At 34.0% G+C, this 27,953-nt stretch overlaps 1 long non-coding RNA gene across 2 annotated transcripts; it reads left to right on the top strand.

Annotated features, from left to right (window-relative positions):
* Positions 1–1,304: 1,304 nt before the first annotated feature.
* LOC143248219 (uncharacterized) lies at positions 1,305–27,953 on the top strand. 2 transcript variants are annotated; one of them, XR_013026819.1, is made up of 3 exons: positions 1,305–1,756; positions 25,448–25,549; positions 27,707–27,953. It is a non-coding gene; the product is annotated as an uncharacterized LOC143248219 (long non-coding RNA). The 2 variants fall into 2 exon arrangements; XR_013026820.1 differs by lacking the exon at positions 1,305–1,756 and adding an exon at positions 24,179–24,342.

The following is a 27,953-nucleotide window of genomic DNA, read 5'->3' as shown; positions in this document are numbered from 1 at the left end:
ACCATTTTGTTTTTATAACTGTTTCGTTGACTTTGTTGAAATATACTTAAAATGTAAGAAAATTCGAGTTCAGTTTTACTTACCCCCTTTTATTCTTTTTTATACACGTCTTCTGGTAAGTCAGCGGTAAATTTCTGGAATTGTAAATATTATAATGCCAAAACTCGAGGTTCGATCTCACTCAGTGGATGCATCGCTAGGAATCCCAACAACATTGCTGTACAAAATCTTAAGTAAACCTTCTTACTTGAACTATTAACATATTATTAAAGTAAACCAAGTGTTTGTCATACTTGTTACTTTAAATTATTTCACTGCCTGTCGTCTTCATACAAAATAAGAAACATGTCACATTATATTTTCTATTTAATTAATTATATTTAGTTTATTTTTCTTATTTTCTCTTCAGCGCAAAACTACACAACGTGCTTACCACAGATATCGAAAGTCAGTTTATATTAACAGAGTTATAATCCCTCAAACCTAATTAATTAAACATGTGACATTATGAAAGTGATCACAGCCCTGCCATAGTAATTATAAATCCCTGTCTCCCTGAAGGGTCATACTTTCCACAGGGGTAGTTTTAAACTAATCTCACAACTCCTTTCCTTCTCAGTTTCTCTGGATCCTCGGTGACGGCAGCTATAACATCGGTAGTACACAAAACCTACCAAACACTTTAATCATTTACATGTTTCTTTATGTACTAAATGTGTGCGTACGTGTATATTCACATATGGGTATAGATTATCTTTTTCTGTTTTCAAGTTGAGTGTCAAATTAACCTTCAAACCACTTCTGGGATGAAGAGAGACCGATTAATTTTTGCATGATCATCCCTAATTTCCTAACCAAAACTCCATGTTTGGACAGACGGACTCTGGTGTTGGATGTACCCAAAGATGTTGCAAGAACGTATGAGCGAAAATTATGAAGAATGTAACAGTTTGTGAATCACAACACAGCTGCCATATCTATAATGAACAAGTCCTTTCATCTGGCTCGGCATGGCCAAGTGTAACCCACTCGTAACTCGTTCGACTCGTAATCTGAGGGTCGCGGGTTCGAATCCCCGTCGCACTAAACATGCTTACCCTTTCAGTCGTGGGGGCGTTATAATGTTACGGTCAATCCCACTATTTATTGGTAAAAGAGTAGCCCAAGAGTTGGCGGTGGGTGGTGCTGACTAGCTGCCTTCCCTCTAGTCTTACACTGTTAAATTAGGGACGGCCAGCGCAGATAGCAATTGTGTAGCTTTGCGCGAAAATTCAAAACTACAAAATTCAAAATGGTTCCTTATTATAGGACCAACTAACACACGACATTAATACATTTTAAGAACTCAAAAGGTCAGATTAGAGAAGAATATATCGGCTTACAATTAAATATAAATTAAAATATCTAATACAGACATACGAAAATCATTTAAATACCAATCACTATGAAGTTTACTGTTAAGCGATTTTAGTATAATTATAGATGAAGTAAGAATAACACATTAAAGTCAGCATAAATATCAAACTGTTTAAATGTCATTACACAAGAGATGTTCACGTCGAATGGTTCAAGGAGTCAGTAATTTTATTCCTCAAACCGAACGAAACTGAAGCTATTGTCGTACACTTCTCTGCTGTCGGACAACCGTTTATAGTGGGCGCGTACGTAGGAATTTTAAAAAATAAAAATATTTATAATTACGAACACAGTCGTTTTGAATACGGTACAATGATGTTTTTTATTCTTTTTCTGAGATGTAAGGAACCTTCGGTTTAATAAACATAATATTCATTACTAATTAAAGTTACAAAATTAAATTGAGGAAATCGAAAAATAATTTTGTGTAGCCAAGTTTCAACGTTGATTTTAATGTATTACTTTATTGGATAAGTGAAAAGTGTTAATTCAAATGATTTAGTGATCAACCAGCGTAGGTTGAAAATCTAACATTTAATAAGACAAAAAAAAGGTGACAGATTGCCTGTTAACATTCTTTTTTAGTGATAAAAGTCATCTTATACTTTATCTAATAATAAATTTAAAATGTGTAGTCGAGGTCTTTTGAGAACGACCAGCACTAATTAAAAGAAATTTCAATCCAAACATCAAGGGTTATATATATATATATATATTTACAACAACTTGAACGAGGGTATACTTCTGCACCCACCTTGGGGAGAAATGAAATAATTTAAATCCCTTCTTTATTTTTAAAAGAATCTTTCAACCCTACACATAACTGATGTAAGATGCTGGATTTTGAACGAGTGATTGTTTAATGTCAGGAAAATTAAACTTGCTCAATTGGAGAGTAGATTCGTCTTTATCAAATTTTGATTTTGTGTTCTTTCATCTTGTTGGCTTCATAATTTAGCAAAGCGAAAAAACAGTGAAAGCCTCGTGTTCCATCAGTTCCCAGAATAATCTTGGAAAATTTGATAAGAACACCTCTTTTTCTTAAGATATTTAACCTGTCCAAATAAGATCATCATAACATCTTTGGAACAATTTTAATAGTACCAGACACAAGGTAAAAGTGGAACTTAATTTCTACTGACTGGCAGAACAGTATTCAGAACTTAAAGGCTTTCAGTTAAATAGGTAAAAAAACAGGACATTAAATTCCTAAAAAGTGGCATTTAGAATAAAGCTTCAAAGTAACATATAATAGTTTACTTGTCTGAAAGCCTATGGTGTCGTTATTAATCTTTTATTACAATTAAAATGTATTCTTCTGTTTTAAAACTTGTTTTGCTACATTAGTAACAAAGTAACTGTAAATCCTCAAAATTGGGTAAGGTAAAATGTAGAACTATCGACACCTTCCATAAGTATAACCTATATACAAATATATTTGAAGTTTGTAGTACCTGTATTTGTAAATTTAAATAATAAATTCAGTTCAAGTCTATGGTGTGCATACATAAATACCACAAATCAAAACACATGTAAACAAAATGTGTGAAATACTGACACTATATGCTGTATAGTAAATACCACAGACCTTTTGTGTCACAAATTAAAACACCTGTACACAAAATGTCTTTAATACTAACACTACATGCTGAATAGTAAATACACAGACATTTTGTGTACAGGTGTTTTAATTTGTGACACAAAATGTCTGTAATACTGACACGACATGCTGAATAATAAATACACAGACATTTTGTGTCACAAATTAAAACACTTTGTGAATGTCATTGAATGCTGTATTTCATGACATGACACTTCTTGACACAAACCATATGTAATACAGATGTTTGATACTGAAAACTAAACACACCTCATTAGTTTCAAAAATGAAATATTAATATTCAAATATTCTCTGTAAAGATGTATGTTGTGGGAATGAATATAATTTAAATTTATTAGTAGTAATTTCTAATGTTTTTGTGCACAGCTTATGGAAGGCCTCATGTCTTGTAGTGTAATAAAAGAAACTGTATCCCTCATCAGTAAGATGTTTAATGTTTCTGAATTATTTAATGTTGTTATTTTTTAAGGATTGTTTTAACATTTTTTTGAAAATATCGATATTTTTCTTTTTCAGATGTCATTGTTCAGCATTTTATCTTATCCATTGTTGAGAATTTACAATAATCTGTCATTGATGTATCATATAAATGTCTAAAACAGTAAAATATATTTTAAAATAATAAGGAATTAATTATTACATCTAAGAAGTTCAACCAAGTAAAGTTTTGTCTGTTTGTTTTTGAATTTTGCACAAAGCTACTTAAGGGCTATCTGTGCTAGCCATTCCTAATTTAGTAGTGTAAGACTAGAGGGAAGGCAGCTAGTCATCACCACCCACCGCCAATTCTTGGGCTACTCTTTTACCAACGAATAGTGGGATTGACCGTCACATTATAATGCCCCCACGGCTGAAAGGGCGAGCATGTTTGGCGCAACAGGATTCGAGCCCGCTGACCCTCAGATTACTGAGTGCAAGCCTTAAAATGCTTGGCCATGCCAGGCCTACCAAGTAAAGTACTATACAATATTTGTAACTTCATTTGAAATGCATTTTTTTTTACCTATTTTATGGAAAGAGATTTTGAGTGCAATTGGCCTTGTTCTGAATGCCATTCTCTCAGTAAGTGGAACTGAGTATTTTCAATCTGTGCCAGTAAGTTTATAGCCTTTCTTATGTATAGAGACTAGAAATCTTTAACAGTGTTCTTCATGAGGCCTACTGTTGAGAGAGTTATTTTCAGCTCAGTATATTAGATTGAAAAGATGAACCTGTTTCTTGTGTGTACAGTTATGCTATTTTGTATGCATTCACAATATGTATACATTCTGATCATAACAAAGTTTCATATTTGTACTTTGAAAGATATTTGTTTAAATATCTCCTGAGATCAACGTCTTCATTTTGACTTATTTTCCAGTTTCGTCAATCCAGAATTTTGAATAATTCATTGGTACTGCCAGGAAACCTTCAAGAGAGGAGAATTATTAGTGTATAATACTAGTCAGTATCAGTCCAGGCTCATAAAGTACATAAGTGTATAATACTAGTCAGTATCAGTCCAGGCTCATAAAGTACATAAGTGTATAATACTAGTCAGTATCAGTCCAGGCTCATAAAGTACATAAGTGTATAATACTAGTCAGTATCAGTCCAGGTTATTTCATAAGTGTATAATACTAGTCAGTATCAGTCCAGGTTATTTCATAAGTGTATAATACTAGTCAGTATCAGTCCAGGTTATTTCATAAGTGTATAATACTAGTCAGTATCAGTCCAGGTTATTTCATAAGTGTATAATACTAGTCAGTATCAGTCCAGGCTCATAGAGAATTATTTCATAAGTGTATAATACTAGTCAGTATCAGTCCAGGTTATTTCATAAGTGTATAATACTAGTCAGTATCAGTCCAGGCTCATAGAGAATTATTTCATAAGTGTATAATACTAGTCAGTATCAGTCCAGGCTCATAAAGTATATTTACTAAATCTTTTTTGTCTGTGAATTTATGAAACTTTTACCAAGTCTGACTCTGGCTTTGACTACTTTGAATACTATATGATTTTTATATTAAGAATACAACTATATTTTTATCTTAAAATTTAATGTTTCATTTGCATAACCTCTAAACTTTTCTAAATTAAAAACTTATTTTACTTTAACACTAACTGTAGTAAAATTACCAACATCCAGTGAAATGAAAATTAGTAAAAATTAAATATAATGAACAGTACCATTTTCCTTTGTATGTTTTATTTTACCTTATTAGTTGTCTTTTCATCTTCACATGGTTTAATTTACTAGTTTATGGTTCCATAAGCAAATAAGATTGAAGACTATAAAATTTAGACTTTGCTTGATTAATATATTATGATGAGTTATTTACATTAAATTCCATACTTCAGAGAGGGGTAGTAAATAAGCTTATAGAAAGGAGAAGACATAAAAAACAAATGTTTCTTATAATAGGGGAGATTGAGGATTTTTTAAAATATTTCTTTAAAAAGGTTAGAGCTACAAAAATATGTATATAGAAATTTGATTTATTAAACACATGTTGGCATCAAGTTTATTCACATACATTGATAATTAAATAATGTAATTAAAACTTGAGTGTAACTGTGAAATAATCAGTGATGTCGAGAAACCCACTTGTTGAGAAATTTATATGCAAAAACGGCTCGTTTTTATATTTTCTCAACCCAAATGAGCCATTTTTGCATATAAAAGTAACTGTGAAATGTTGTAATGTGCACTTTGACTTATTCATAGCAAAAGAGTTATATTGTGAAAGGTTTTGAGTTTAGGGACAAGTTTAACATCTCGATGTGGATTCCTGTAAATGGTGAGGGGACTTCTCAGAAAAGGTTCTGTACTTTCATATCCTCTGGGATCTAAACATCGACACACATGCTTACTGTGTGTGGTGACCCATGAAGGGGAAGAGAGGATCCCCAACAAACCACTCTGGTTTGAATATCTGTAGCCAGGCAACCTTGCGATGACCCTCCCAGGGTCAGTTGGCTGGTCCACTTGGGCTAGGGTCGACTGAGTACCAGTGTTGGATGTTCTAAATAGGTGTTGTGGACATTGTATCTGATGCTGGTGTTTGGGTATAGTGCTCACGAAACTACAGCGTTGCTGCAATATCTTTGTTTGGCATTGTAATGCATCCCATCTTAGGGCTCCATGTTGGGTGGGGTAAGTGGACACCAAATATTCTTTTTTTTTATTATGGATTCCCAACTCAAAATAAAAACAAGATGTTTTAATAAACAGACCATAATTAAACAACCACATCTTGAAGATTCTAAACAACAATATTCAAATTCTTCATCACCTGTACCTCATTTTCTGATATTACATTCTTTGTCAGACAAATCTTTAGAGCACATGTATCACTTTTTATTCAGAAGGGACTAGAGGGGCTTGCTCTCTAAATTAGTCAAAAAGCTATGTTCTGGAGATGTCTTGGTGGAAACATCAACTTCTAAACAGAGTGAACCCCTCTTGCATTCAAAGGCCATTGAATGTACTCACCATGCTACTTTGAATTCATCATGAGGAATTAATTTTGAGAAGGATTTGAGGAACATCTTCAAGTCAGATATCCTCACTGGTTTCTCCATCCAAGGAGTTTCTGTAGTGAAGCATATCTCCACTTATACAGATGGAATTATGATGCCAACCACTTTCTTAATTTTGACATTTACATCACCATGTCCATCTGCCACCATCAAGGTAGGTGAGCTAAATTGGAAGGTGTGGCCATATTTTTCAAATCCTCTCAGATGTTTCCAGTGTCAGTGGTTTGGTCACTTGAGAACATCATATTATGGTTCCTTGATGTGTGTTTGTTGCAGTGGCAAGGATCAGTGATGTCTATGAGTGTGAAATGGACTCTCATTGTGCTAGTTGTAGTGGACTCTCATTGTGCTAGTTGTAGTGGACTCTCATTGTGATAGTTGTAGTGGACTCTCATTGTGATAGTTGTAGTGGACTCTCATTGTGCTAGTTGTAGTGGACTCTCATTGTGCTAGTTGTAGTGGACTCTCATTGTGCTAGTTGTAGTGGACTCTCATTGTGCTAGTTGTAGTGGACTCTCATTGTGCTAGTTGTAGTGGACTCTCATTGTGCTAGTTCTAGTGGACTCTCATTGTGCTAGTTCTAGTGGACTCTCATTGTGCTAGTTCTAGTGGACTCTCATTGTGCTAGTTCTAGTGGACTCTCATTGTGCTAGTTGTAGTGGACTCTCATTGTGCTAGTTCTAGTGGACTCTCATTGTGCTAGTTGTAGTGGACTCTCATTGTGCTAGTTGTAGTGGACTCTCATTGTGATAGTTGTAGTGGACTCTCATTGTGCTAGTTGTAGTGGAGGAAAAAGAGGTACAGTATATGTAAATGGTTCACAACATTTCTTATGTCGTACATATGCTGATGCAATCCATCCCACTGTTATAGTGGGAGTGCCAACAGAGTTGTTTTTAAACCATGTGAAGAAGGTATTCCCTCCCTGGTTAAGAGAGTTGACAAGTCAATGTTAACACCTATCTCTGTTCCCACTATTCCTTCTAGTGGCTCCCCAAATCAACTTCCTTTGGTTCCAGCTTCTAGTGTTTCCTTAGGTCCATCTAATTCTTCAGCCTTGAAATGCAGAACAATTATTATTCATTCATGCCCTCAGTCACTGGAATCTATATCTATTGACAGAGGCCTATCCACTCAAGCCAGGGTAGGATGTATGGGGGTCAATAGATCTTCTAATAAAGAGAAATGATGTGGGCAAAAATAAAAGTGCTGTCCATCCAGTTCTCCTTCATATAAATAAAAATGGCCACTTTAATACAGTGGAATTGTCGAGGTTTCTATTCTAATTTGAATAACATCAGAGTGCTTATTGATTCTTACCATCCTGTCTGTCTTTCCTTACAGGAAACATTTTTGAAACCTGCCAGTACAATTACCCTTTCAGTAGTTTTCTTTGTATAGAAATGACAGGTTGTGTGATGGATGGGTGCAAGGAGGTGTGTTGCTGCTGGTTGATCAGCATGTGCCAACCCTATCTTTGCCACTTGATACATCCTTTGAAGCTGTAGCCATCTGTATTTCCTTGGGTCATACCATCACTGTTTGTTCTCTCTATCTGTCTCCTGAGGAGACATTGTTGCTCTCATTGCACAGTTGCTATCTCCCTTTTTAATCCTGGGGAACTTTAATGGACATAATCTCCTTTGAGGTGGTTCTGATGTTGATGAGAGGAGTCATTCTTGAGAACCTACACTCTTGGATCATAACCTTTTTCTCTTCATTACTGGTACTTATACCTATTTTCATGTACCTGGTCAGTCTTTTACTGCTATTGATTTCTTTATGTTCTCCCCTTCACTTTTCTCTCATTTCTCTTAACGGTTTACAGTGATTTAAGAGACAGTAATAATTTTCCTATCATATTCAGGAAGACTGGCCGTGGTCAATGCCACCCGATTTGCATGCCATGGTGAAAACTGGACCATGCCAACTGATTCTCTTTCACTGCTCTCTCAGAACTTGATCCTGTCATTCTCTATAAACCAATGATAGATGACTGTGTGGCAGCAGAAACTAACTGTATTGTCCAAGCAGCTGCTCAATCTATTCCTAAAACCTCAACATGTTTTCCATGGTATCCTCATTCATGGTGGAATCCCGCCTGCCACATGAAACGAAGGCTCAGAAATGGGCATGGGGTACCTATTGTAGATATCCCACACTTTCAAATCACATTGCTTTTCAGTAGGCACATGCACATGATTGGCTGTTAAGACATCAAAGCCAGAAGGAGTCTTGAATTAAGTTCACAACTTGCATCTTTGCTACCACCAGTTACAAAGTCATATGGGACAAGATTGGGATGGTCAGTGGGCAATATAATTTTTCCCCATTTCAAACTTCATTTCTGATGGCCAGGAAGTTGTTGATGTCCAGAGCATCAGTGAAAGCTTTTTTTCGTGCATTTATTACTTCTACCTCTTCTCCCATCTTCTTAGCCATCAAAACTCGGACAGAGCAATCACCTTTTTCCTTTTGGGCTGATCATCTCTATGAGTATAATTGCCCCTTTATACTTATGGAATTCAAGCTTGCTCTTCATTGGTCTGGCAGTACATCAGTCAGACCTGATGATATTCACTTCGAGATACTGTGCCATCTCTCTCTTGCCTCTCTTCCTTTTCTTCTGGTTGTTATTAACTAAACCTGGTGGGAGAATGTCTTCCTGATGCTTGGTGTCATGCTATTGCTCTCCATTTTTCTAAACCTGGGAAGGATTCCAAGATTTCTTCAAACTACCATCTGATTGCTTTGATGAACTGTCTCTCTAAGATCTGATATAGAATGGTTAATGCTCATCTTGTTTGGTTCTTTGAATTAAACAACCTCCTCTTGCCCACCCAGTGTGGGTTCCAATGACAGCTTTACCATGGACTACATAATTTGACTTGAAACGTCAGTCAGGAAGCCTTTCTCAAGCGGCGACATTTTGTTTATATATTTTCTTACCATGAGAAAGGTTATGGTACTACATGGAGGTATAGCATCCTGCAAGACCTCCACTCATAAAGATTGCATGACCATATGCCCATTTTTAGTAAATATTTTTTAATGAACTGGTGATTTCAAGTCTGTGTGGGTTCGAAACTTTTCCATTCTTTCCCGCAGAAACTTGGATCCCCTCAAGGCTGTGTCTTGTGTGTCACACTTTTCATTATAAAGGTTAATGCCATAAATGGACAACTCCCCTCCTACAGTGCTCTCTATGTTGATAACTTCCACATCTCGTGTCAGTCATCAAACATGAGGTTCATTGAGTGGCAGCTACAGACTGCCCTCGGTTGTTTTCTGAAATGGACCACATCAAACAGTTTTACATTTTTCTCACTCCAAACCCATTTGTATACACTTTTTCTGCCAACAGGGTATTCACCCTGATCCTGAGCTCCATCTTGGAGAAGTTATGCTTCCTGTGGTCCTTGAGACAAAGTTCTTGGGGCTTATTATTGACTGTAAGCTGACCTTTATTTCACACATCAAGCAGCTATGAGTCAAATATACAAGAGCACTAAACATCCTTCGTGCCCTCTCTTCCATCTCTAGGGGAGCAAGTAGATGTTCAATGCTAAAAATCTATCAAGTCTTCATTTGATTGGAACTGGACTATGGGTCTCTGGTCTGCAACTCTGCCAGGACTTTGGCCTTGAAGATGTTGGACCCTCTTTACCATCAGGGGCTTCAGCTCTGCATGGGAGCTTTCTGAACTTCTTCAGTTTAGAATTTGTACACAGAGTTTCATGAACCTCCTTACATCTCTGCTAATTGCAACTGTCTTTACTGTAATGTGGCAAAACTTAAATTCTTACCACAGCATCCTACCTGAAGTTGTGTTTTCCTTCCTCAGTGGACCATGCTTTTCAGAATAGATCATCTGCCATTGCTCTTTTTGGCCTTCATATCCAGGTGCAGTTGGCTAAATTGGGTCTGACTTTGGATGCTGTTGCTGTCTCTACTGGTCAGTTCATCCCACCATAGCTTAGTACCATCTCCAAATGTGACCTTTATTTGAGTCATCTGAAGAAGGTAGATACTCCCGATTGGAAATGCTATCTTTTATTTGCTGAACATTTTTCAAACCATCCTTTCATTCCCATTTATACAGATGGTTCAAAATCAGGTGACTTTGTGGGCTCTGTCATGGTTTGTTGTGGTTTGATGGTTGCACACAGTATTCCCTCTACAGTTTCTGTCTTCACTGCTGAATTGTACACCATTTCTCTTGATCACATAGAAGCAATGCAGTACACAAACTATAATATTTATACCAATTTGCTTAGCTCTCCACTAGCCCTGGAATCACTTCATGTTAGTTCTCTCCCTGATTTAGTTGATGTTTGAAACCAACTGGCTTGTTTCTCTTTATCATCCATTTCTATCCAGTTCTTCTGGATACTGGACCACATTGGTATTTGCAGGAATGTGCTTGCTGTCACCATAGCTGAGTCTGTCTACTCTGATGCCATCACGACCATGCCTGTCCCATACATACATGGGCTACAGTCCTGTTTCCAAGGCTCAGCTCTGCACCAGTTGGCAGTTAACTTGGAGTGAGCAATGTGATAACAAGCTTTTCCAGGTAAGACCTTTTTTCTCCCAGAAGGATTGACAAGAAGAAGTTGTCTTAGCTAGGCTACATATTGGTCACAGTTTTTAACACATCGTTTTCTTTTATCTGGGTGGGTGTATGGGTTTGGTGTTTTATGGTGCAAAGCAACCAGACTATCTGCATCTGGGACTGATGCACCAATGTGTGACACTTAAGTCACAATAGCCCACATTTTACTGTCATGTTTTCATTACACCTGTGAGCGATGACACCATTTTGGACATATTTTTACCGTGGGTTTATCCTTGTCTTTGGACAATGTCATTGGTAATGGTGATACTGTCCACCTCACTTGTGTTTTTAATTCAAAAATTGGAATTTGTTTTGTTTTAACATGATTCCTTTTTACATATTTCAATAATTTTATTTATAATTTTGTTATCAGTTGTATGGCGCAGATAACCTAGTTGCTTTGTGCCAATAAACGCTAACCAACCAATTTAACGGTGAAAATACCGTATGGGAGAAAAACGTTTTCATATTCATAGCATAAGAAGTAGTGAAATATTATTTTGGGTGTGACATTTACTGGGGTATTTATCTGAGTTGCAAAAATGAAAGAAATTGACCACAACCTTAAATAAAATGGAAACATTGTTTATTCCAGGAAGAATGAGAACATTAATTTATGAGTTAAGAAAACATAGCATTACATACAGGAAACAATAATAATGGTTGTTCCCATACCTCACTTTTAGTCATAACCATCAAGAAGTAAGAAAGGTTGTATTTGTTAAAGTATCACTTCATTGCTACAGGGAAGATCACTATATGATGCTCTACAATATAATAAATTTTACAGAAATCTTTCCCATAAGAAACATACATGACCAGGGGGTAGATCCTGGGGGGATGGGGGTATACATCCTCCCTTCATTTTAGGTGGGGGGTATGGTGCATACAATCAACCCCCCTACAGTTTGGTCTGTTAAATTGTTTTATTGCATCACAGGCCTACAAATTGTGTATTTGTTTTTGTGATTCTCGTGTTCTTACTAATCGAATTACATAATTAGGCCTAGATGTAGGCTTTTTCAGTAGCCAAAATGTACATCTTTAATACAGGCGTGCTTCTAGTCTTTTCGATCTAAGCGATAGTTCGTAAGTATCAGTCAGTAGACCTAAGTCTACATGCAAGTATCATGGCAACAAGATTACTCTGTGACTGCATGTTTACAGCTTTCAGGTTCACGTAATCAGAGATTACCAATTTGCAAATTGAACAGTCCACATAAGTGGTTGCAAAAATCATCCCCCCATCGGGTGTAAAAAATCTACACCCCTGTACATAACATTCTATAACTTTGTCGTATATTTTTACTGAAAACATATTTTATTACTTGTTTATCCGTACTTAAACCAGAAGAAGAAAAAGTGACAACACTTAATTATTATTATTAATTTTCTAAACCAGATTACTACTGTCATAGGTGTTTCCTCATTTATTTTTTTTTAGTAAGTACGATAAATTTATTAAAACTAACTACATGTAAGCTTTATTTTTGTTATGAAAAGCTACTATAAACTAGAGTGCCTTTCGAATCTCACTTCTCATATACATGATTCTTGCAGAGTTTTCTCTGTCTTCTAGTCCTCACACAGATAATACACTCATTAAGTCTGCATATCTACCAGTATATGTACATTTGACATTTCTTAACATTTTTCTGGAAGACGTTATTTGTTGAGACATTCTTTCACCATCAGAGTTCTGCTGCATTGGTTGATGAATCAATGCTATCTCTCATTCTGTGCTGAATCAGTGCTATCTCTCATTCTGTGCTGAATCAGTGCTATCTCTCATTCTGTGCTGAATCAGTACTATCTCTCATTCTGTGCTGAATCAGTACTATCTCTCATTCTGTACTGAATCAGTACTATCTCTCATTCTGTGCTGAATCAGTACTATCTCCCATTCTGTACTGAATCAGTACTATCTCTCATTCTGTGCTGAATCAGTACTATCTCTCATTCTGTGCTGAATCAGTACTATCTCTCATTCTGTACTGAATCAGTACTATCTCTCATTCTGTGCTGAATCAGTACTATCTCTCATTCTGTACTGAATCAGTACTATAATCAGTACTATCTCCCATTCTGTACTGAATCAGTATTATAATCAGTACTATCTCCCATTCTGTACTATAATCAGTACTATAATCTGTACTCTAATCAGTACTATTTCCCATTCTGTACTATAATCAGTACTATCTCCCATTCTGTACTATAATCAGTACTATCCCTCATTCTGTACTATAATCAGTACTATATTCAGTACTATAATCAGTACTGATCATAAGATAAGAAACTTTTCGTTTTCAAGGATTTTTTGTCATTTTTTTTTCTTGTGAAGTTCTGTCTCATTTGTGCCACTTCTTTATATGAATGTGTCTTATTTTTGTCCGTGTACTTTTTACTTCTTACTGTCATGATAGCTTGAATATTTTCATATCATTCTGAGCATCAGCTGTTGTCCACTCTGCCTGGATTTATACCTTTTCACAGATGACCATTTAGTTGTCCAGACAGTTGTTTTGATAACTCCATTATTGTTTCTTGTCTCGGTTGATTGGGAGTTACCAATTCACTCTTGCAACCTCTGCTTTTTTATTCTCAAGTTTCAGTCTTATTAACACAGTGATTGTTAGATTTCCTAATATTTTTATGTTCCCACTTTGAGAGTAATCTTACTAACGTATTTATGACTCTCCTCTACATCACATTTCCATGTTTTTGGTCTTCCATCCCAGACTCCATGGTCCTGGCAGTATTTCACCCTTATCTCTGTACCTATCCTCATCTTTAGATGTTTCCTGGATGCTGTTGTTGTCTTTAATTCACAGCATTTCTTGCCATCTTCTTATTGCCCCTCTTTGGCCAGCTCAATTATGCTTCACATTCGTTCGGTTCTTGGTGATTGTGGGACCTTTATCTCATTTGTATTGAAGGTTCCTTTTTACATCTTTCAGAATAATATTCTGTCTCTTTATATTTGTGTCTGGCTTTTGTGTGATACATTACAAGACAAGCATATTTTTTTAGCTCACTCTTGACAGCCATTCACAGTTGCAGTTTTATCATTTCAAGTAGATAATTTGTTTCTGCTGGTCCATTTGCTACTTTCTTTTTCTATACTGTTTGACTTTCTTATTTTTATTCTTTTGTATTATCTGGTGTTCAAGGTTATTTACCATGTTTGCTGTATACAGAGTGGCTTTGTCAACAACTATCATTTTTTTACCTGGCATTTCTCTTTTCTTGCTCTGATTCTTATGAATCTCTTCTGAGCCTTTCTGTTCAGTCATTCTCCTCACCTGGTTCCTCGTCCAAACTGTTCAGTCATTCTCCTCACCTGGTTCCTCGTCCAAACTGTTCAGTCATTCTCCTCACCTGGTTCCTCGTCCAAACTGTTCAGTCATTCTCCTCACCTGGTTCCTCGTCCAAACTGTTCAGTCATTCTCCTCACCTGGTTCCTCGTCCAAACTGTTCAGTCATTCTCCTCACCTGGTTCCTCGTCCAAACTGTTCAGTCATTCTCCTCACCTGGTTCCTCGTCCAAACTGTTCAGTCATTCTCCTCACCTGGTTCCTCGTCCAAACTGTTCAGTCATTCTCCTCACCTGGTTCCTCGTCCAAACTGTTCAGTCATTCTCCTCACCTGGTTCCTCGTCCAAACTGTTCAGTCATTCTCCTCACCTGGTTCCTCGTCCAAACTGTTCAGTCATTCTCCTCACCTGGTTCCTCGTCCAAACTGTTCAGTCATTCTCCTCACCTGGTTCCTCGTCCAAACTGTTCAGTCATTCTCCTCACCTGGTTCCTCGTCCAAACTGTTCAGTCATTCTCCTCACCTGGTTCCTCGTCCAAACTGTTCAGTCATTCTCCTCACCTGGTTCCTCGTCCAAACTGTTCAGTCATTCTCCTCACCTGGTTCCTCGTCCAAACTGTTCAGTCATTCTCCTCACCTGGTTCCTCGTCCAAACTGTTCAGTCATTCTCCTCACCTGGTTCCTCGTCCAAACTGAAACCTCTTTTTAGCTTTCATTGCTTTAGCTTGTCTTTCATTCTTCTGTTTTCTGAATCACTTTTGCTTCAAAATGTGTTTTTTTCCTTTTCTTTTTACAAGAAACATTGCTCATATGTTTTTGTCTCATGTGGTTTCTTTGTCTTTACCACAGGGACAGGTTGATTTTATTTCCAGACCACTCCTTTTTCCCCAAACTTGGGCTATCTATGCCTTCTGAATGAGGTATTGGACATATGATCAACCCCTGACATCTTTCTGTTACATTTGTTACAACTTTCTTCTGGCTGTGGATTTCATCATCTTTCAATCACCAGTTTCCAGTCTTTCTAGAGGCTTTAAAGTTGTAACATATTGGTCATCTATTTTCTTGTAGTTTACACAGAAAATAAATGTGTACAATGGAGATAGTGGAACCCACTGCATGTTTGGTGTTGTCTCTTATGGATTACTTCTCTCTCAGAGAATTCAAATTGAGTAGAAAAAAAATGTGTTAAATCCATTTATTTCTCTCACTTTGAAATTGGTTCTTTTGTGAAAATTGTTACTATATTTTAACTTCAGGTTTATGGCTCCTTCCAAATCATAAAGTATAAGATATAGTTTCCTCCTGTTGAATCTGGCCAGCCCCTGAACTTCCTATTTATGATAAATCATTACACAGTCTCTCATTATGGGATCATGTTCACTTCTCTGATGTTCTGCTTTGTACAAATAACTACATCTTGTCTTCTTCTAGGGAAGTGAGAGAATCCTTGCTAAGCTAGTAGGGGAGATCAATATGGAGTGTTTCCCTTTACCTGAGTTTTGTCCCACTGATATGAGAAATAGTGGGTATACCCTTTTATTGGAAGTAGGGTGTGGTTGGCTACCTGGAAGGTTAGTACAGGTTATCCCTTTGATGTAAACTAGACTGTTCCTGGTTATAATAACTAACCGGATTGGCCTTGCATTCTCCTTGGAACACATCTGGGGTGATTCATTCCTCCTATTTCTCATGTGCTGTATGGTTTGACGTTTTACATTAGCCATGCTACAAGTATTAAAGAGGTTCTTTAGGCTGCATGTTTTTCCACTGCCACTTGTATTAAAGAGGTTCTTCAGGCTGTATGTTTTTCCACTGCCACTTGTATTAAAGAGGTTCTTTAGGCTGTATGTTTTTGCACTGCCACTTGTATTAAAGAGGTTCTTTAGGCTGTATGTTTTTCCACTGCCACTTGTATTAAAGAGGTTCTTTAGACTGTATGTTTTTCCACTGCCACTTGTATTAAAGAGGTTCTTTAGGCTGTATGTTTTTCCACTGCCACTTGTATTAAAGAGGTTCTTTAGACTGTATGTTTTTCCACTGCCACTTGTATTAAAGATGTTCTTTAGGCTGTATGTTTTTCCACTGCCACTTGTATTAAAGAGGTTCTTTAGACTGTATGTTTTTGCATACATGTATTTCATGCTTGATACAAATGTAGTTTCTTGTCAGTCAGTTTTTTCACAGCCCACACTTCCCTTGTGGCTGACATTCTTCATGAGTGTTTTGTTGCTTTATTATTAGGAAGGAGTTCATCTCCATAACCCTTTCCATGAGTTACCCAAGTTAATTCAGGCTAACCATTTCTTGCCATATTTTAAATTATTTGCCTGAATTTATTTACATGTTATCATTTATTACAATAGACTATGAACAAGCAAATTAAAACTTCACATTTTCAAGTTTAGTTTCCACAAAATGGCTGACAAAAAAAAGGTTAATTTATTTATTTCATTACTTGAAAATGTATTTTAGACACTCAACCTTTTATAGGAACACCTTCCTTCTATTCCCACTTTGGTGGCAACCCTGGATTAAAGCATGGGCTTACTAAGCTGTAGCCCAGGGCCTTGCACTAATTAAGAGGCCTCAATCTATGACTATAAATGTATTGCATGTGGAAGTTCTGTCTCGAAAGGATTTCTATGAGCCTAGGGTCAATAAAAGTTTTAATCCGGCCTTGTTTGGGGATGTCTTTTTCTGCCTCTTCAAGAATTAGTTTTTGGTATACACTGCTTAAAGGAGTATTGTATTGTTTTCTTGGAGAGCTGCTATAGTTTCTTATTAATTACCTTGTGGACTGGTGCACTACACATTATTACGTGTAGACATAAAAGTTTTTATTTAAGCCCTTAGTGCATGTATGAACATTTTTTTTAAAGTAGCATGAGATATTAATTAACTGTTCTGTGGAATAGTAACTGTATTTCATGTGACATTAGATGGATATCCTTATGTGTAGTTGACGTTTTTATTTCGCGAGCAGCATTTATAAGAGTTGTTCTTGTTACTGGTAGATATATTAACTATTGCTGTTGTTGTCAGCGTAAATCTAAATTATGTGCTAGTTTACACCAACTGATTTAATATAACTATTTAATACATGTGACACTGAAGTTAAGAATGTTTGGGTTATGAACTAGTAATATATAAAGGAATTAGCTAACAAACCAGTAAACTTTTTGTAGACACTTGTAATTTCTTTTGTTCTTGTAACTGACAGAAAAGCAGTTCACTGGTCTTGTCAGTTGTTTGTTTAGATATTGTTCACTGCTACTTCAGACATTTCTATGGATCTGTTGATTATAGCATTTTGAAATTGTATTATCTTATTTTCATGTTATTTATCAATCCAATACAGTATTTATTTATTTAATATTAATTTATTTAATACAGTATATAATTGTTTATTTTGTGTCAACTTTTATTTACCTTGTAAATATGTACACTTAACATTCAACTATATTTTGACAACAAATATTATGAAATAAAAATCACCAAACATCTTGCACCTACATTTGGCTATACAATAAATATATATATATATATATATACACACACACATTATTAATGTTGCAAAATAAACATAAGTTATCTAATTTACAGTTCTCTTTATTTTTCTTTTTTGTTCATAAAATACTATGGTGAGAACTCAATCCTGTGTGTTACTTCTTGTTACAGGTTTGAAATACTATGGTGAGAACTCAATCCTGTGTGTTACTTGTTGTTACAGGTTTGAAATACTATGGTGAGAACTCAATCCTGTGTGTTACTTGTTGTTACAGGTTTGAAATACTATGGTGAGAATTCAATCCTGTGTGTTACTTGTTACAGGTTTGAAATACTATGGTGAGAATTCAATCCTGTGTGTTACTTGTTGTTACAGGTTTGAAATACTATGGTGAGAATTCAATCCTGTGTGTTACTTGTTCTTACAGGTTTGAAATACTATGGTGAGAATTCAATCCTGTGTGTTACTTGTTGTTACAGGTTTGAAATACTATGGTGAGAATTCAATCCTATGTGTTACTTGTTGTTACAGGTTTGAAATACTATGGTGAGAATTCAATCCTATGTGTTACTTGTTACAGGTTTGAAATACTATGGTGAGAATTCAATCCTATGTGTTACTTGTTACAGGTTTGAAATACTATGGTGAGAATTCAATCCTGTGTGTTACTTGTTGTTACAGGTTTGAAATACTATGGTGAGAATTCAATCCTATGTGTTACTTGTTGTTACAGGTTTGAAATACTATGGTGAGAAATCAATCCTATGTGTTACTTGTTGTTACAGGTTTGAAATACTATGGTGAGAATTCAATCCTATGTGTTACTTGTTGTTACAGGTTTGAAATACTATGGTGAGAAATCAATCCTATGTGTTACTTGTTGTTACAGGTTTGAAATACTATGGTGAGAAATCAATCCTATGTGTTACTTGTTGTTACAGGTTTGAAATACTATGGTGAGAAATCAATCCTATGTGTTACTTGTTGTTACAGGTTTGAAATAATATGGTGAGAAATCAATCCTATGTGTTACTTGTTGTTACAGGTTTGAAATACTATGGTGAGAATTCAATCCTGTGTGTTACTTGTTGTTACAGGTTTGAAATACTATGGTGAGAATTCAATCCTGTGTGTTACTTGTTGTTACAGGTTTGAAATACTATGGTGAGAATTCAATCCTGTGTGTTACTTGTTCTTACAGGTTTGAAATACTATGGTGAGAAATCAATCCTATGTGTTACTTGTTGTTACAGGTTTGAAATACTATGGTGAGAATTCAATCCTATGTGTTACTTGTTGTTACAGGTTTAAAATACTATGGTGAGAATTCAATCCTATGTGTTACTTGTTGTTACAGGTTTGAAATACTATGGTGAGAATTCAATCCTATGTGTTACTTGTTGTTACAGGTTTGAAATACTATGGTGAGAAATCAATCCTATGTGTTACTTGTTGTTACAGGTTTGAAATACTATGGTGAGAAATCAATCCTATGTGTTACTTGTTGTTACAGGTTTGAAATAATATGGTGAGAAATCAATCCTATGTGTTACTTGTTGTTACAGGTTTGAAATACTATGGTGAGAATTCAATCCTGTGTGTTACTTGTTGTTACAGGTTTGAAATACTATGGTGAGAATTCAATCCTGTGTGTTACTTGTTGTTACAGGTTTGAAATACTATGGTGAGAATTCAATCCTGTGTGTTACTTGTTCTTACAGGTTTGAAATACTATGGTGAGAAATCAATCCTATGTGTTACTTGTTGTTACAGGTTTGAAATACTATGGTGAGAATTCAATCCTATGTGTTACTTGTTGTTACAGGTTTAAAATACTATGGTGAGAATTCAATCCTATGTGTTACTTGTTGTTACAGGTTTGAAATACTATGGTGAGAATTCAATCCTATGTGTTACTTGTTGTTACAGGTTTCAGTCAGGTTTTCACTGGATTCCTACACTACATCACACTTTAAATGTTGGTCTGGGGCCTCTGGATAGTTGTGATCCAGATTTGTTCACTTCAGAGAGAAGGTGAATAGTGAATGCATATTTGAATGGATTAGATTCTGTTATGAAAGGATCACGACCTGCAGGAATATGCTGTTTGTTTTGTCATTCATTATTACAAGACCTGCAGGAATATGTTGTTTGTTTTGTCATTCATTATTATATTTTAACCATACACTTTCATACATTAACTTTTAACTTAGTTTCATTTAAACTTTATTTATCAGCTTTAGTTGACTCTATCACAAAATTCTGTCTGGGAGAATCTGAAACAAATTATAAAATAAGTAAGATTAGTTGTAACCATCAAATCTATCTTTTCCAGAAAGAAAATGTTAATATTGTTCATGACACTTCTTTAGGTTTTTATTCCTACCTTTTATGGTTGCAAAGAAATCAGGAAATTATAGATTAATGAAAGCCCTTTCTTTACTTATCTTTTCCTGGAGACATCTTATTTTGAAATATGAGTGAGTTGCTGAGGGTATTTTTGGATAAAAATGATGGATATACAGGACGTTTTTTCTTTCATAACCGTATTCATTTGTAATCTTTTTTTGTTTATCAGTGGTGGAGATGAACCTTTAGAATCTCATGCATTTACTGCCAGAAACACCCCTTCTGCACTGAAGATGATGGCTTCATTTTATATAAACATTTCCTGAGGTTGCACTTATATTTATTGGCAACACCTCCAACGAGATATTCATTTTTAGTGGTATCTTACTTCAGACCTGTTGGTGACATCACTATTGTATTTATCCAGTTTTAGTAGAACTGAGAGTTTACTCTGACAACATCTCTTTTTCTTTCTTATCTTTAGAGCATGCCATCTCTTTTAAAACCCTTCCATCTAGGTTAAGGTTTGTGATAAGGAATCAACATTCATTTGGTTAGGACTCCTCCTGGTGTTTTCACTTTGGGCCATTTAGTTTGCTTGTCTCAAATTCTTTCTATCCCACCATTTTATGTCAAATAACAAGATAATTCTGTGATGGTAATTTACAAGAAATGTAGCACTCATTTTCTACAACCTTTGTTTTGCTGAAGCTTTTTGGGCATCATTCTCAACATCTACTTCTTTGAGATATATTTCTGGTGTGATGATCGATCATCTTGGTATACTCATATCCTCAGGAGTTGTTGACTTATCCCTCACAAAATAGACTCTATCCTTTAGTTTTTCAGTGGCTGTGCAAATTGTGGGGCATTCAGTAATTGAAGCTTTCTTATCAGGGAACTTCCATCTTCTTATATTTTATTCACTTCCAGTTCCAGAAGCACATGTTTTGGACATGGATGCCCTAAGTAAGTTTGTGAAAACATTTTCATTTATACTAACCTCTCACCTTAATTATTCTTCAGGTCCTTGTCAAGATTAGTTATGTCAAATGCCAAGTTCTCCTTGACACTCTACTTTGGCCAGCTCAGCCATATTATGTCCACTTTCTAGTAGGGAAGCCATTCCATTACTGACTTCATCTTGGGAACTTTGTTTGAAAAGCCTAAATTTTTTTTATCAAATATCTTTAAAGATAGCTTACTATTGACAGTACTCTTTCTTTCTTGGTGGGTCATCAAACCCACCAGGGCACATTTTGGTGTTTATTCTTTAGACACAGTATTTTCTTGTCCAACTCCTCAACAAGTTGCTTCTTTCTTCATGTTTTTATATCATGATTGTGGCTTATCACCTTTATCCAGATCTCATACTTTAGAAACCAACATTCCCTTTTATCCAAAAACCTATTTTGAACTTTTTATCTTTGATGAATCCAAATTCTTAGACACTTCTATAACTTTCTCATTAGATTATTACTCTTATTTTTAAACACTTCTGTAACTTTCTCATTAGACTATTACTCTTATTTTTAGACACTTCTGTAACTTTCTCATTAGATTATTACTCTTATTTTTTAGACACTTCTGTAACTTTCTCATTAGATTATTACTCTTATTTTTAGACACTTCTGTAACTTTCTCATTAGATTATTACTCTTATTTTTAGACACTTCTGTAACTTTCTCATTAGATTATTACTCTTATTTTTATACACTTCTGTAACTTTCTCATTAGATTATTACTCTTATTTTCAGACACTTCTGTAACTTTCTCATTAGATTATTACTCTTATTTTTTAGACACTTCTGTAACTTTCTCATTAGATTATTACTCTTATTTTAAACACTTCTGTAACTTTCTCATTAGATTATTACTCTTATTTTTTAGACACTTCTGTAACTTTCTCATTAGATTATTACTCTTATTTTTAAACACTTCTGTAACTTTCTCATTAGATTATTACTCTTATTTTTAGACACTTCTATAACTTTCTCATTAGATTATTACTCTTATTTTTAGACACTTCTGTAACTTTCTCATTAGATTATTACTCTTATTTTTATACACTTCTGTAACTTTCTCATTAGATTATTACTCTTATTTTTTAGACACTTCTGTAACTTTCTCATTAGATTATTACTCTTATTTTAAACACTTCTGTAACTTTCTCATTAGATTATTACTCTTATTTTTTAGACACTTCTGTAACTTTCTCATTAGATTATTACTCTTATATTTTAAACACTTCTGTAACTTTCTCATTAGATTATTACTCTTATTTTTAAACACTTCTGTAACTTTCTCATTAGATTATTACTCTTATTTTCAGACACTTCTGTAACTTTCTCATTAGACTATTACTCTTATTTTCAGACACTTCTGTAACTTTCTCATTAGATTATTACTCTTATTTTTAAACACTTCTGTAACTTTCTCATTAGATTATTACTCTTATTTTCAGACACTTCTGTAACTTTCTCATTAGATTATTACTCTTATTTTTAGACACTTCTGTAACTTTCTCATTAGATTATTACTCTTATTTTTAAACACTTCTGTAACTTTCTCATTAGATTATTACTCTTATTTTCAGACACTTCTGTAACTTTCTCATTAGATTATTACTCTTATTTTTTAGACACTTCTGTAACTTTCTCATTAGATTATTACTCTTATTTTTTAGACACTTCTGTAACTTTCTCATTAGATTATTACTCTTATTTTTAGACACTTCTGTAACTTTCTCATTAGATTATTACTCTTATTTTTAGACACTTCTGTAACTTTCTCATTAGATTATTACTCTTATTTTTATACACTTCTGTAACTTTCTCATTAGATTATTACTCTTATTTTCAGACACTTCTGTAACTTTCTCATTAGATTATTACTCTTATTTTTTAGACACTTCTGTAACTTTCTCATTAGATTATTACTCTTATTTTTAGACACTTCTGTAACTTTCTCATTAGATTATTACTCTTATTTTTAGACACTTCTGTAACTTTCTCATTAGATTATTACTCTTATTTTTATACACTTCTGTAACTTTCTCATTAGATTATTACTCTTATTTTAAACACTTCTGTAACTTTCTCATTAGATTATTACTCTTATTTTTTAGAAACTTCTGTAACTTTCTCATTAGATTATTACTCTTATTTTAAACACTTCTGTAACTTTCTCATTAGATTATTACTCTTATTTTTTAGACACTTCTGTAACTTTCTCATTAGATTATTACTCTTATTTTAAACACTTCTGTAACTTTCTCATTAGATTATTACTCTTATTTTTTAGACACTTCTGTAACTTTCTCATTAGATTATTACTCTTATTTTTTAGACACTTCTGTAACTTTCTCATTAGATTATTACTTTATTTTTCTTAACTTTTACCTTTAAATATATTTATTTTATTGCTTGCAGTAGACATTAAATGCTCTGATATCAATTTCTTTGACACTGTACATTCCTTGTTTCATGGGAATATTTGTACCTGTTTCATGCTTTTCTACTTAAACCTGGAATGTAATAGAAGGTAATCATTGTTTTAATCTGTTTCATTATCTGTCTCATATTCTCTTTCTGAGAGAACTTTCTATTTGTTCACTTATGCAGTTGATCCATTTTACTTACGGTGATGTTTGGTTACATTCTTAAAAGTGACTTTTGGATTATTTCCCTAATTAATGTTGTCTTTGGTATCTCAGTTCTAGTGCCATTTAGAAGCTATGTTACAGGCCATTAGAAGCTATGCTACAGACCATTAAAAGCTACGTTACAGGCCATTAGAAGCTATGCTACAGACCATTAGAAGCTATGTTACAGGACATTAGAAGCTATGTTACAGGCCATTAAAAGCTACGTTACAGGCCATTAGAAGCTATGCTACAGACCATTAGAAGCTATGCTACAGGCCATTAAAAGCTATGTTACAGGCCATTATAAGCTATGTTACAGGCCATTTAGAAGCTATGTTACAGGCCAGTATGTCAATGACTATCATTATGTTTTTGATGTTTTGTTTATACCACAAGTAATGTTACTTTGACTTCAAGATTTTGTATGTTTCATAATTATAAGCTTTATCTAAAACATCTACAAACATTACAGTTTCAAGATCATAATATTAGACCACTAAAAAGTCATTAATATGTTTAAGCTAAAGTTTTGCTGTGTTTTTTGTGTATAAGTAAAACTAAAGATACTTGAATGAACATGACATATCTTTCATTTCATTGATTTGTTTTTGTGTATTGTGAAAAAAGAAGTCAATTTTATGGTGATTCTATATGACTTGCACATTTTTTGGCCCTAGTATTAATTTTTGTATATCCATAATTATACATCTGTTATTCAACAGTACTTTTTAACATTACATTGACAATATAATGGTCAAAGTAAGTTTAACACTTTTCAACAGTACTTTTGAACATAACATTGACAATATAATGTTAAAAAGTAAGTTTAACACTTTTCAACAGTACTTTTTAACATTACATTGACAATATAATGGTCAAAGTAAGTTTAACACTTTTCAACAGTACTTTTTAACATTACATTGACAATATAATGGTCAAAGTAAGTTTAACACTTTTCAACAGTACTTTTTAACATTACATTGACAATATAATGGTCAAAGTAAGTTTAACACTTTTCAACAGTACTTTTTAACATTACATTGACAATATAATGGTCAAAGTAAGTTTAACACTTTTCAACAGTACTTTTTAACATTACATTGACAATATAATGGTCAAAGTAAGTTTAACACTTTTCAACAGTACTTTTTTTTAACATTACATTGACAATATAATGGTCAAAGTAAGTTTAACACTTTTCAACAGTACTTTTTAACATTACATTGACAATATAATGGTCAAAGTAAGTTTAACACTTTTCAACAGTACTTTTTAACATTACATTCTCAATATAATGGTCAAAGTAAGTTTAACACTTTTCCTGTTTAACACTTTTCCTTGAATTTTCTTCATTACTTTCTTACTCTCAGACTGTTTTGTGATTTCTATTGTTAATAGGTACAAGGGATAAATATCGATTATTCCTATGTTATTACTCATTATTCAGGTTTCTGAACTAAATGATGCTGAAAAAGGTTCCTTTTCACTGGTCTACTACTTATAACTGAAGATACCTCCAGTGTTTCCTGTTTTGTGTGAACTACAGAAGGTAGCTATCATACAGGAATAGAAATAGACTGATGCTCATTCAAATTAAAAATAATGAGTTGAGTAATAAAAGATTTGTTTTAAGATAGTCAGGAATGATCTATGAAAGATTTTATTTGATAATGAATTACAAGTTTAAAATTTAGAATTTTATATTAAAATTCCTTCAAAAGACTTTTGGTTTAAATACATTTTGTAAATGTACTTGTTCAGTTTTTTTAGTAATTTAGCACAGACAGCAGCTTTAGGCTTAACAAATATGCGTAATATTTCAGTTATTTGGATTGTTAAAATTAAAAATGGTAATACATTTTGATTACTATTACTTTTGTGAGTCATGATACTAATAAAATAAACTTAACTAACTTGAAATAATGAAAATAATAATCAGAAATCCTTATGGCAATACTTCTATTACTGGAATAATAGATGGTATTGATAATTGAAAATACTGATTTTGTGTATTTGATTCATTTTGTGGCATTATAAATTTATTAATAATTTTAATTACTTTATAGTTGGAATAAATAAAAACACTACTTAGTTATTTTCATGACATTAATCCATCATAAGTTGGAACAGGCCAAATGGAATTTGATTTTCAAACATCGATATCTTCAGATAATAAGTTTAAAACTGATAAACTTTCACACAGAGACGTGTTAAACTGTTCACACAGAGACGTGTTAAACTGTTCACACAGAGACGTGTTAAACTGTTCACACAGAGACGTGTTAAACTGTTCACACAGAGACGTGTTAAAACTTTCACACAGAGACGTGTTAAACTGTTCACACAGAGACGTGTTAAACTGTTCACACAGAGACGTGTTAAACTGTTCACACAGAGACGTGTTAAACTGTTCACACAGAGACATGTTAAAACTTTCACACAGAGACGTGTTAAACTGTTCACAGATCTCATTGATAAACTTTCACACAGAGACATGTTAAACTGTTCACACAGAGACGTGTTAAACTGTTCACACAGAGACGTGTTAAAACTTTCACACAGAGACGTGTTAAAACTTTCACACAGAGACGTGTTAAACTGTTCACAGATCTCATTGATAAACTTTCACACAGAGACATGTTAAACTGTTCACACAGAGACGTGTTAAACTGTTCACAGATCTCATTGTTTAGACATGTTAAACTGTTCACAGATCTCATTGTTTAGACATGTTAAACTGTTCACAGATCTCATTGATAAACTTTCACACAGAGACATGTTAAACTGTTCACACAGAGACGTGTTAAACTGTTCACAGATCTCATTGTTTAGACATGTTAAACTGTTCACAGATCTCATTGTTTAGACATGTTAAACTGTTCACAGATCTCATTGTTTAGACATGTTAAACTGTTCACAGATCTCATTGTTTAGACATGTTAAACTGTTCACAGATCTCATTGTTTAGACATGTTAAACTGTTCACAGATCTCATTGTTTAGACATGTTAAACTGTTCACAGATCTCATTGTTTAGACATGTTAAGCTGTTCACAGATCTCATTGTTTAGACATGTTAAACTGTTCACAGATCTCATTGTTTAGACATGTTAAACTGTTCACAGATCTCATTGTTTAGACATGTTAAACTGTTCACAGATCTCATTGTTTATCCCGGGAATCATAATTTTATAATAAATAAAAATGTATTTGGCTAAATTATCATTTAAATAGTTTGTACTCATCATGGCAAAACCTTGAATAAGGGTTTATCTATTTTAGTTGACAGGAGTTATAGATAGATTTTAGTTTCTTGTGAATTTATTTTGATTTATGATATTAAGCAATTCTTTTTGTTAGTTGGATGTGCTAGATCTTTTCAACACTTAAGTTCTGATCCAGTTTATTATAATAAATATATTATGGAATCAAATTGTTTTCTAATTTCATTTGATTGTGACTTATTGCACTGTTTTATTTAATAAAGATACATATTTCTAAAGTTGAGCTTGAGATATTTGACAACTAATAACCCATAAATATTTTCATTGTTTACTCACTTGACGTCCCCAGGTAGGACAGTATAAGGATTTTAGTATCAGGAGTTCAGTTCCTCTTGGTGAACATTGCAGATAGCCCAAAGTGGTTTTGCTATGAAAAATGCAGTTATTTGGTCATTTTACATTTTACTTTTGTGCTTCATTTAGGTAACACCAAGGAATGCATCAGAAAGTGACACTGATCTCAGCTCATCCAAATTGATTAGTTTCAGTTTGATATTATTTATTTTGAAAATACTAAATCTATGTGCTTTTGACTGTGTATCTACTTAATAATTCTTTCCATATATGGTCAGTTGACATGACCTTAAAGTAGCTATCATAGTTTCCTTACTGTAACTTTAAACATGTTTTGTGTATCTTAATAAAATGTTTAATATATGTTACAAGTCTT

Source organism: Tachypleus tridentatus, chromosome 4, assembly GCF_004210375.1.
Source record: "Tachypleus tridentatus isolate NWPU-2018 chromosome 4, ASM421037v1, whole genome shotgun sequence".
Lineage (NCBI taxonomy): Eukaryota > Metazoa > Arthropoda > Merostomata > Xiphosura > Limulidae > Tachypleus > Tachypleus tridentatus.
The sequence above is the reverse complement of the archived record's forward strand: the minus strand, read 5'-3'. Positions and strand labels throughout refer to the sequence as shown.